The sequence below is a fragment of the Giraffa tippelskirchi genome, chromosome 1 (genome assembly GCF_054371585.1).
Source record: "Giraffa tippelskirchi isolate mGirTip1 chromosome 1, T2T-mGirTip1v1.2.pri, whole genome shotgun sequence".
NCBI classification, from domain to species: domain Eukaryota; kingdom Metazoa; phylum Chordata; class Mammalia; order Artiodactyla; family Giraffidae; genus Giraffa; species Giraffa tippelskirchi.
In genome coordinates, this window is record NC_137275.1 from 172904696 (window position 1) to 172917253 (window position 12558).

The following is a 12558-nucleotide window of genomic DNA, read 5'->3' on the forward strand; positions in this document are numbered from 1 at the left end:
AGCGGAAACTAACACAACATTGTAAAGCAACTATACTCAAAAAAAAAAAGATGTAATGTTTCATTCTTTTTTTTTTTAACTGGGTTATTCTCAGTGGCTCAATGGTAAAGATCCACCTGCAATACAGGAGACTTGCAGGCAATGCAGGTTTGATCCTTGGGTCAGGAAGATCCCCTGGAGTAGGAAATGGCAACCCACTCCAGTATTCTTGTCTGGAGAATCCCATGCATAGAGGAGCCTGGTTGGCTGCAGTTTATGGGGTCACAAAGAGTCGGACATGACTGAGTGACTAAACAACAGCAACACAACAGCAAAATGTTTCCTACTCCTTACATTTGAATAAAGGCTGGCTGTATTCACTGCTGACAATTAGAATAGAGTGGAAGGAACACTGCATGACTTCAAAGTCAAGCAAGGTCATCAGAGATTATGAAGTTTCTACTTGACTTTCTCCCTGTTGGGACAGAGAGCTCTGAGTTGATGGGTAAGAATTTCAGCTAAAGACTAATGACTTTAAAGAATAATGACTCCCCAAATATACCCATGTCTTTTTCACCAGATCTTGTGAATTTTATGGTACATGGTTTAAGAGATTTGGCAGATGTGATTGTCCTTGATAATCTGGATGGGCCCAGTGTAATCACAGTGGTCCCCATAAGTGAGAGGCAGCAGAAGTCAGAGGAAGAAGGAGGAAATGTGATGATGAATATAAGAGATTGGAGTAACACAAGGGGGTGTCATGAGCCAGGAAGTGTAGCTGGCCTTCAGAAGCTAGAAAAGGCAAGAAAATGGATCCTTCCCCAGAGCCTCCAGGAGGAATCATCCTTGCCATTACTCTAAGTGAAACATGTTGTGACTTATGACCTGTGTCAGACTTACGGAATTCAGAACTCTAAGATATTAAATTGTGTTGTTCAAGTGCCCCCCACTCCCCACCAAAAAAAAAAAAAGCTGAAAGTACCAAGCTGAGCTGGAGAGTCCATATCTATAGACCATTTAGAGGTAGAGAGATGTCCCCAAGGAGCCCCAGCTCTTCCACCACCAGGTGACAGACAGGTGAGTGACTGAGTCTTCAGATGATTGGAGCCTCCAGGCTTTGAGTCTCCCAGCTGATGCTGAGTGGAGTGGAAATGAGATGTCCCCATCAAGGCCTGCCCAGCCTGCACTTGGTGAGCTGTGTCAGTCAGCTTGGGCTGCCATAACAAAATACAACAGACTGGGTGGCTTAACCAATGGAAATTAATTTTCTCACAGCTTTGGAGGCTGGAAGCCCAAGATCAGGGAGCCAGCACAGTTCTGGTGAGAGCTCTCTTCCTGGCTTGTAGATGGCCTCCTTGCTGAGTGCTCACATGGTAGAGAGAGCCAGTAAGCTCTCTGGAATCCTCCTGTCAGATTAGGATCCTACCTTATGGCCTTATTTAGTCTTAATTACTTCTTAATTCCAAATATAGTCACGTTGAGAATTAGAGCTTCAGCATATGGCTTTTAGGGGAATGCAGTTATGTCCATAGTATAGCAAAGTAAATGATATTGTTTCAAGCCATCTAAGTTTTGGGTTGGTTTTTTTCTGTAGCAATAAATATCAGGAACAGTTATATGACTAAGACTCTGTTTTTGTGTTTTCATATATTTATATAAATGACCTTATATTAAGTATAAGTTATTTCCTTTTTGACTCAACATGCTTTTGAGATATAAACATATAAAATTATTCATTTTAATTGATGCATATTAGTCTAGCATATAATAATATTTTATGTATAAATTCCCATAACTGTGAACTTTTGGGTTGTTTTTAGTTTTATTGCAATTATAAATAGTACCTCACTAACAGTGTTTTTATCTTTTTTTGAGCAAGTTCTCACTTTTTCTAAACTGTATTGAGTGGGTCATAGGATATGCATACTCATTTTTTTTAACAACATGCATACTTTAAATTTTACTAATGTGTCAAATTGTTCATCAAGTTCCCTCTCATCTTCTTTTTATTAATTCCACTAGCATTGTGCAAGGACTCCCACATCTCTGCATTCTTACCAGCACTTGATAGTTGCAGAGATTTGATTTATTGCTAAAATTGTGGCATTAATATAAATTACTTTAACTTCTATTTTCCTTTTAGTTTGTGAGGTTGAATGTCTTTTGAAAGCATTTCTTGGCTATTTTGGCATCTTTTTCTCTGTATTGATTATTTTCTTTGTTTGTCATTCCATTGTGTACTCAGTCACTTCAGTTGTGTCCAACGCTTTGTGACCCCATGGACAATAGCCTGCCAGGCTCCTCTGTCCATGGGATTGTCCTGACAAGAGTACTGGAGTGTGTTGCCATGCCCTCTTCCAGGGGATCTTCCCTACCCAGGGACTGAACCTTGCATCTCTTGTGTGTCCTGCATTGCAGGCAGATTCTTTACCACTGAGTCACTGGGGAAGCCCCTTATTATTTCAGTAGATTTTGGTTATCTTCTGATTTGTTAAAGGAACTCTTTATGTGCTCTGAGCATGAAAATATTTTCAAGACTTTTATTACTAGCCATACAAATACTAGTGATTAAGTAGAAAACCATACTCTGTAGTTACTAAATGATAATTTTATTCCCTTCAAAGTAGTTATCATCTGGGTTGGCTTACTCACATAGGATTTTGTGTAAGATCCTAAGACTTGTATTAGAAGGCAGATGTGACTTTGTCTTGCTTTAAATTCTTAGTAATACAGTACACAAAGAAAGGGTAACTAATCAAAGAAACAGTAAGTATACTGATGTATTCTGAGCATCAATGTTTTCCTGTTATAGGTTATGAAATTATCTCTAGATATTTGCCATGTCCTTTTCTTAGTTTAGATTTCTGTGATGTGATTTAAATACATATGTGTAAGTATATACATATAAGCATATAAGGCATATTTCACATACATATGATTTCATAGTTTTTTTACGAGTTGGGAGTTTTGTGTTCTCTTTAAGAAATCCTTCCATAATATATAGTATTCTTGATATATACTCCTAATAAAATATCTTAAATGGACAAATGGTATAGTATTCTTGATATTGTTAGAGCTATATTTTCAATGAATTCATAATTTCCACTTATTAATGGAGCAGATCAGATTGCCAATTTTTTATGTTTTCTTGAGACTGATAGTGCAGTATAGAGAATAATGAAATGTGAGATAAGTAACTGGAAAAAGGAACTGAAGCTTTTAATTGTATTTGTAGGGAATAATATCACTCAAGCAGGGGGTTCAACCAGTGAAAGAGTTTTATCTTATTGGTGGTCCTTGAGATGGCCTGAAGTTAAAAGTTCTCTTGTCCTGAAGTGTCCTTTGGGTCTGTGTGTTATATAGGATTCACCAGACTGATGGTCTTAATTTTACCATCATTACTGATTATATAGTTTATTAGTTGGTAGCTGTGAGAAACTTGAAGGTAGTGTGTGAAAAATTTAGGAGAAAACATTATTTTATGGGGATTAGAGGAAAGAATGCGAAACTGGTAAACAAAGAACATGGTATCCCTTTACTTGGCCCATGAGGTTAAATTCACCTTTCAACTCAGATCTTGGTAAATGTTTCATACAGGCTATGTTTTAGGTTAATGCAAATATGTGTGTTGTAGAAAGCATGTACACAGACTTTTCTGCACAGAAAGCATGTCCTGTCCATGTAATTGGTCACACAAATGCAATATAGCTACTGCATTACCTATCTTCTTCCTGCATTTTGGTAGAAGCTAATGAATGAGTTCCTTACAGCCAGGGAGAGAAATGATACAGAAAATATTTAATATTGCCCCACTGTTTTTTTGTTTTTGTGTTTTCATCTACTGTGTTGCCATGCCTTGTATCAGAGTGCATTGCTGAAAGCCACAGCCATGACAACCCTGGGGTAAGAAGGAGATAATGTCTTCAGGCCATGGCTTCATCTTGCCTTAGGAGAGTCTGATGCAGCTGATGGCAGGTGTGCTGTTTTCCTGTCAGGGCTTTTCAGAATTTATAGATGCCTCAGGGCCCTGAGCTGTGTGCATGCTTGACTGTCTATCACAAAACATGAAGCTTCTTCTAGGGTTGTCTTTGTGGGTTTTGGGAGGCAGAGTAGAATGCAAATGCAAAGACCCAACTTCCAATTAGCCAGCTTTCTTTCTTTTAGATTGTGATCACCACTTGGCAAATCTCTCTATCTCAAGGAAACGATTACTGAGTCACATCATAATTACCACAAATTACCACATGACTAACTATCTCCTTCCTCAGAATATGATTTTCTCTGAATTTCATCTCAAATGATAAGAGAACACATAGCAAGAATATGGTATCTGTGCAGTGAGGGAGACTTAGAGGTATTGATGGGGTTATAGTAGAAGGTATCTCTGGTCTGACTTCAGTACATGTGTAGTACCCAGTGGTGGAAAAAGCTATCCAGAGCAAGTATTTTATAGAGTGTGTATTGAAAAAAAGGCAATCCATTGAATTTTCATATTATGCACAACTGTATATTATCAGCTTACAAACATTAGTGGCTCAACTGTAGCACCAAAGCACATAAAGCATCTACACTGATATCCTAAACTTTTGATACTTAAAGACCAATACTGATAATTTCTCCAGCAAGGAGTATAACCCCTAATGCAAGGAAGCCATTATTCCAGTGCAGAATACTGGCACAGAAAGGAATCAATAGATGGAACTGAACCTGGATGATGTTTCTAGAAGATCTGGATCTCATTAGAACTGCCTAAGGTGGTTTTCTAATTTCCTTGTGAAAAGGGATTGATGTTAACATCAAACCTAAACATATTATTTGTATTACACACACACACAGAAGCACAGACTTCTGTTTATATCTGTGCTGTTTTAGTCCTGGATGATGCTATTCAATCCCTGTTGTGAGCTGAGTTCAGATGAGTTCACTTAAAAACTGAAGTCAAGACTCTTGTGTTCAAAGAACAGAGAGCCCAGAAAGAAACCCACCCACCTGTGGACAATTAATCTTCATCAAAGGAGGCAAAAATATACAATGGAGAAAAGACAGCCTCTTGAGCAAGTGGTGTTGGGAAAACTGGACAGCCACATGTAAATCAATGAAGTTAGAACACACCCTCTCACCATACACAGAAATAAACTCAAAATGGCTTTAAGACTTAAACATAAGACATGACATAATAAAGTTGTAGAAGAGAACACAGGGAAAGCCTTCTCTGACATAAATTGCAGCAATGTTTTCTCAGGTCAGTCTCCCAAGGTAACAGAAATAAAAGCAAAAATAATCAACTAATCAAACTTAAAAACTTTTGTGTAGCAAAAGAAACCATAAACACAATGAAAAGACAACTTACGGACTGAGAGAAAATGTTTGTAGATGATACGATTGATAAGGGCTAAGTTTCCAAAGTACACAAACAGCTCCTACAGCTCAATAACAAAAGATGCAAATAAACAACCTAATAAAAAATGGGCAGAAGACCTAAATACACATCTCTCCAAAGAAGGCATACGGGTGGCCAGTAGGCCCATGAAAAGATGTTCAGCATCACTAATTGTTAGAGAAATGCAAATCAAAACTGCAATGAGATATCACCTCACACCAGTCAGAATGGCCACCATTAAAAATGCTGGAGTGGGTGTGGAGAAAAGAGAACTCTTGTACACTATTGGTAGGAATGTAAATTGATGCAGCCACTATGGAAAACAGCATGGAGACTTCTTAAAAAGCTGAAAATATAGTTGTCATATCATCCACTTTGGGGCATATATCTGGAGAAAATCGTACTTTGAAAAGATAGATGCGCCCCTGTGTTCGTGGTAGCACTATTTACAACAGCTAAGACATGGAAGCAAATTAAATGTCTATAAACTGATGAATCAATAAGGAAGATGCAGTATATGTGTATATATACACATATAAGGCTTCCCTGGTAACTCAGATGGTAAAGAATCTGCCTGCAATGCAGGACACACACATACACACTGGAATATTACTCAGTCATAAAAAGAATGAAATAATGCCATTTGCAGCAACATAGTTGGAACTAGAGGTTAGCATACCAGTGGAATACACCAGAGAGAGAAAGACAAATACTGTATGATATCACTTATATGTGGAATCTAAAATATGATACAAATGAACTTATTCGTAAAACATAAACAGTCTCACAGATACAGAAAACAAATTTATGGTTAGCAAAGAGAAGATTGAGGGGATAAATTGGGATTAACAGATACAAACTGCTATATATAAAGCAGATAAATAACAAGTTCTCTGTATCAGAGAACTTCATCCAATATTCTATAATATGCCATAAGGGAAAAGAATATGGGAAAAATACTCTGGTATTGAAGAACGTTTCTGTCTGAACATCATGTTTCACTGGGTTACTCAGTTTTCTTTAGAGAAAACGTGCATGGGGAATGGGGTTTCAGATATTCCAATAAACTCAATAAAACAAGAATTTTAATAGGAGGCTGAAGTGGAGAACACTTGGGAATGGATGGAAAATGAGATCAGCATTGGAAAAAAGTGCCATATATGACCAGTTGCCAGTGACATTAGAACTGTGAAGAGGTACGACCTAATTTGAAATCAGGTGCAAAGAGGATGGATATATTTCATAAATCACAAGTGCAAAATGAAAGTCTGTAATAGCTCTAGTGAGGAAATTTGTAGAGCTGGTTCTAAGTTCTGAATTTACATTATAGTGAATCTAACCCAAATGCTGATCTTCAGAAAGAGTGACATCACTGTTGAACAAATTTTTGCTAGTCCTAAGTAATAAAATGTATTTTTAAATGTCTACTTTCTTTTTCCTCCTATTTGGATGGTAGTTGTAATTGTTACAGTGAACTTCCATTTTTGTAGAAATGTGCAAGATTTTACCTTAACCAACTTAACCTAAGAATCAGTCCAAACTCCATCTCCATGAAAATTTGCTTCTGCCTTTCGACCTAGAGCAAACCAGTTGGAGAAGTTAGTGGCAACCCACTCCAGTATTCTTGCTTGGGAAATCTCATGGACAGAGGAGCCTGACGGGCTACAGTTTATGGGGTCACAAGAGTCAGACATGACTTAGTGACTCAATCACCACCACCACAACCACCACCACCACCAAACTAGTTATCCACAGACAAGATTTTTTTCGGACCCAGCTGTTGTAATTTTTAAAAACCACCAGTAGGTGTCTCTTATCAGCAGTTCTGGCTGTGGAGGGTGCTCCACTCATTTCTAGTTCATTTTTTCAGGTAATGAGTTTTTAATAGTGATTGTTGTATGCATGGGTGTGTAGTAAATAGAATATTAAACTCAACCATTGAGCTTATTTCTTTTGAAGTCTACCAAAATTGCAATGAAAAACAAGCATTTCTTAAAGTGGAAGTTGGCAATCCGGCCATGAAAAATGAACATTTTATTCTTTAGACTGGGAAATAAATGTAAGACATTTCTTAGAGATCCAGTCTAGAGATTTCATTACAGATGAGGTTAATGTTTAATATTTGAAGTCTGCTGCTGCTGCTGCTTCTAAGTCGCTTCAGTCGTGTCGGACTCTGCAACCCCATAGACGGCAGCCCACCAGGCTCCACCGTCCCTGGGATTCTCCAGGCAAGAACACTGGAGTGGGTCGGAAGTCTGCAGGGCCTTTCTAATAGGAAAAAATTACAAAAGTTACTTCTGTGTGGAAAAGTTTTAAAAGGAGAGGTTTCTTTTGAGGAAATGAAGCAACTGAGTAAAAAGTTACTCCTGAAATGTTCAGTCTATGCCCCTCCTCTTCTTAGAGGGGACATTTTATCACTGCATCATCTGACCACCCTTTTAATACTGTCGTCCCACTTAATGTCTAAACATTCATCTGGTGCTGGGCATACATTGCCTCAGAGTAGTGGATGAGGCTGAGTCTGAAGGAATAACACTCATAGATAACGCTGAATGAATAACCCCTCTAGTTTGGGCTTAGTTCATACCAAAAGATTTGGCTTTAGAGATAATATTGCTCTTGGAAACTGATTTCCTATAATGACTTGGATTTTCTATCAATAACTGTTTCCTTTGGAGAGTCAGGCCACCTGTGGCTTTGTGAGAGTAAGCACTTCAAAAAATTTCAGTGCTTCTTTGGAGCAAGGTTATAGCTGACCATTTATTTCTAACAGAATTACATAGGTCAGTGCTGTTTTTTTTCTTTTTCTTTTTGTTAATTAATTTATTTTTGATTGAAGGGTAATTGCTTTACAGAATTTTATTGTTTTCTGTCAACCCTCAACATGAATTAGTCATAGGTATACATATATCCCCTCTCTTTTGAACCTCCCTTCCATCTCCCTTCCCGTCCCACCCCTCTAGGTTGAATCACAGCCCCTGTTTGAGTTTCCTGAGCCATACAGCAAATTCCCGTTGGCTATCTATTTTACATATGGTAATACAAATTTCCATGTTACTCTTGCCATACATCTCACCCTCTCCTCCCCTCTCCCTATGTCCATAAATATATTCTCTATGTCTGTTTCTCCATTGCTGCCCTGTAAATAAATTCTTCAGAACCATTTTTCTAGATTCTGTGTATATGCATTAGAATACGATATTTATCTTCCTCTTTCTGACTTACTTCACTCCGTATAATAGGCTCTATGTTCATCCACCTCCTTTGAACTGACTCAAATGCATTCCTTTTTATGGCTGAGTAATATTCCATTGTGTATATGTACCACAAATTCTTTATCCATTCATCTGTTGATGGACATCTAGGTTGATTCCATGTTCTAGCTATTGTAAATAGTGCTGCAATGAACAATGGGATACATGTGTCTTTTTCAGTTTCCTCAGGGTACATGCCTAGGAGTGGGATTGCTGGGTCATATGGTGGTTTTATTCCTAGTATTTTAAGGAATCCCTATACCATCTTCCATATTCGCTGTATCAGTTTACATTCCTGCCAACGGTGCAAGAGCATTCACTTTTGTCCACACCATCTCCAGCATTTATTGTTTGTAGACTTTTTGATGAGGGCCAATTCTAATTGGTGTGAGGTGATATCTCATTGTAGTTTTGATTTGCATTTCTCTAATAATTAGCAATGTTGAGCATCTTTTCATGTGTTTGTTATCCATCTGTATGTCTTTGGAGAAATGTCTGTTTAGGTCTTTTTCCCACTTTTTGATTGGGTTGTTTTTCTGGCATTAAGTTGTATGAGCTACTTGTTTATTTTGGAAATTAACCCTTTGTCAGTTGTTTCATTTGCTATTATTTTCTCCCATTCTGAGGACTGTCTTTTCACCTTGCTTATAGTTACCTTTGCTGTGCAAAAACTTTTAAGTTTAATGAGGTCCCACTCGTTTACTTTTGTTTTTATTTCCCTCACTCTAGGAGGTGGGTCATAGAGGATCTTGCTTTGATTTATGTCATCGAGTGTTCTACCTATGTTTTCCTCTAAAAGTTTTATAGTTTCTGGTCTTACATTTAGGTCTTTAATCCATTTGAGTTTATCTTTGTGTATGGTGTTAAGAAGTGTTTCATTCTTTTCCATATAGCCGTCCAGTTTTCCCAGCACCATTTATTGAAGAGGCTGTCTTTGTCCCATTGTATATTCTTGCCTCCTTTGTCAAAAATGAGGTACCTATAGGTGTATGGGTTTATTTCTGGGCTTTCTATCTTGTTCCATTGGTCTATATTTCTGTTTTTGTGCTAGTACCGTACTGTCTTGATGACTGTAGCTTTGTAGTATAATCTGAAGTCAAGAAAGTTGATTCCTTCAGCTCCATTCTTCTTTCTCAAGACTGCTTTGGCTATTTGGGATCTTTTGTGTTTCCATATGAACTGTGAAATTTTTTGTTCTAGTTCTGTGAAAAATGCCATTGGTAATTTGACAAGAATCTCATTGAATCTGTAGATTGCACTTGGTAGTATAGTCATTTTCACAATATTGATTTTTCCTACCCAAGAACATGGAATATCTCTCCATCTGTTTATATCATCTTTGATTTCTTTCATTAATGTCTTGTAATTTTCTGTGTACAGTGCTTTTGTCTCCTTAGGTAAGTTTATTCCTAAATATTTAATTGTTTTTGTTGCAATGGTAAACAGGATTGATTCCTTAATTTCTCTTTCTGATTTTTCATTGTTAGTATGTAGAAATGCAAGTGATTTCTGTGTGTTGGTTTTGTATCCTGCAACTTTGCTAAATTCACTGATTAGCTCTAGTAATTTTCTGATACTATCTTTAAGGTTTTCTATGTACAGTATCATGTCATCTGCAAACAGTGAGAGCTTTACTTCTTCTTTTCTGATCTGGATTCCTTTTATTTCTTTTTATTCTATGATTGCTGTAGCTAGGACTTCCAAAACTATGTTGAGTAACAGTGGTGAAAGTGGACACCCTTGTCTTGTTCCTGATCTTAGGGGGGAATGCTTTCAGTTTTTCACCATTGAGAATAATGTTTGCTGTAGGCTTATCATATATGGCCTTTACTATGTTGAGGTAGTATGCCCTCCTTCTATGCCCAATTTTTGAAGCATTTTTATCATAAATGGGTGCTAAATTTTGTCAAAGGCTTTTTCTGCTTCTATTGAGATTACCATATGGTTTTTATCTTTCAGTTTGTTACTATGGTGTGTCGCATTGATTGATTTCTGTATATTGAAGAATTCTTGCATTCTTGGAATAAACCCAACTTGACTCTGGTGTATGAGCTTTTTGATGTGTTGCTGAATTCTGTTTGCTAAAATTTTGTTGAGGATTTTTACATCTATGTTCATCAGTGATATTGGCCTGTAATTTTCTTTGTGTTGTCTTTGTCTTGTTTTGGTATCAGAGTGATGGTGGCCTCATAGAATGAGTTTGGAAGTGTTCCTTCCTCTGTAATTTTTTGAAAGCGTTTTAGATGGTTTTTACTTAATGGCATTATTTTTTCTCCTAATAACAAGAGTAAAACATATGCTTATTGTAGAAAATAATCTGTAATCTCATCATCCAGAGATATTAATATTTTTCTTGGTCTCTTTTATTTTGTGTGAATCATATTTCAAGAACAAGATGGAATCATGCTATATGTACAAAATGAACATCCTAAGTATTTTTTTAATTCTGAAAATATACTACTATATAACACTGGGTTAAAAGACTGTAAGTATTGTTTTAAACAGATTTACTATTACTTACTTATTAAGTTCCCTATTTCTGGACACTTGTTTTACCTTGTTATGAAAAGAACTTTGTTGGACCTTCTTGGAGTATATCTTTGCAAATGTTCTTGGTTATTTCTTTGTGATAAACTCATACAAATAAAAGTTTTAGGTTACATGGCATAAAGAAATGTTTATTCATTATTTCCACACATCCATGCCCAAAGATTCTAGAAGTTTATGCTTCCAATTACAATATCATACTCTTGAGCATATTTTCAATACCAGTATGACAGGTGAAAATATCATGTCATTGTTTAATAATCATTTCTCTGATCATTAGTGAGGCTTAACATTTTAAAATACAGTTATTTCCTTGTTCATTTGTTACAGTGGGGTATTGCTAATTTCTTATTGATTTGTAAAAGCCCCATATATTTCCATTATTCTGTCACCAATGCTATAAATAACATTATTAGTTCTTTGTCTTCAGTCTTGCTCATAATTTAGTTGTTTTTTGTTTTACATCTAGAGATTTTTTATTTTCATGCGCAGAAGTCATGTTTACTAATATATATATATATATACACATATATATAACCCTCATGTATATGTATTTAGATGCCTCATATACATATATATATATACATTATATATATATATATACATATACACATTATATATATATATATATATATATACATATACACATTATATATATATTTGCCATTGATGCTTTGCTTAGGAAGCCTTCATTTAGTTCAGATTTCTGAGATGATTTTCAAAGCAGAAGCACATTATCACTTATTATTTTTATCTCTATAGTCATCTCAGTGGTGATTTATAAGAAGATGGGAAAACATTTCAGTAAGTATTGTCAGGTGGCCATATTGAAATAGAAGTCAGTTCAGGGTTTCAACAGAGCACTTTAAATGTTTGAATGTTTCTCTTTTAGATCTGAAAAGTTAAATTTAATTAGACTTGATAGGAAAAGGAATTTAGGCCACCTTCATACTGCCCAGGATTGTCCTCTACTTACATCAGGGTTTTTGGCTTTGGTGCATGCAGTTGCTGATGAGAGGGTAGAAGGAGGAGGCAGATGGGAGCCAGACAGATACATAGATGCACTGGCCCAGGAGCCAAGACAGCCTGGTAATAATAGCTCTAGATAACTGTCACTCTGCCTCTTGTATTCATTCTTCAAGGTCCAGATTAAGTTTTACATTCCAACTTTTCCATCCCAGGCTGATTCTCCAAATAGCTGAAGATATTAATATATTCATTACTATCTATACAATTTAGTTCTTTTCATATAGCCTCTATAATATAGTTTCTTTACTTTCTTTAGCTTTTATACTATCTAATATAAAACTTAAAATATGAAATTAGTTTTCCTGAGAAGACTCTAAGTTACTGATATGATTTGGTCATGTGTGTGTGTGCTAAGTCGCTTCAGTCATG

General features: G+C 36.3%; 2 long non-coding RNA genes across 34 annotated transcripts in view; one reads left to right on the forward strand and one right to left on the reverse strand.

Moving 5' to 3' along the window:
- LOC145512531 (uncharacterized) overlaps positions 1-12558 on the forward strand; it is a 1082988-nt gene that overhangs the window by 402720 nt on the left and 667710 nt on the right. The gene's annotated exons all lie outside the window — the stretch shown is intronic.
- On the reverse strand, positions 148-7065 carry LOC145512595 (uncharacterized). The gene is made up of 2 exons (XR_014058657.1): positions 7026-7065; positions 148-2282 (listed from the first exon to the last, which is right to left on the reverse strand). It is a non-coding gene; the product is annotated as an uncharacterized LOC145512595 (long non-coding RNA).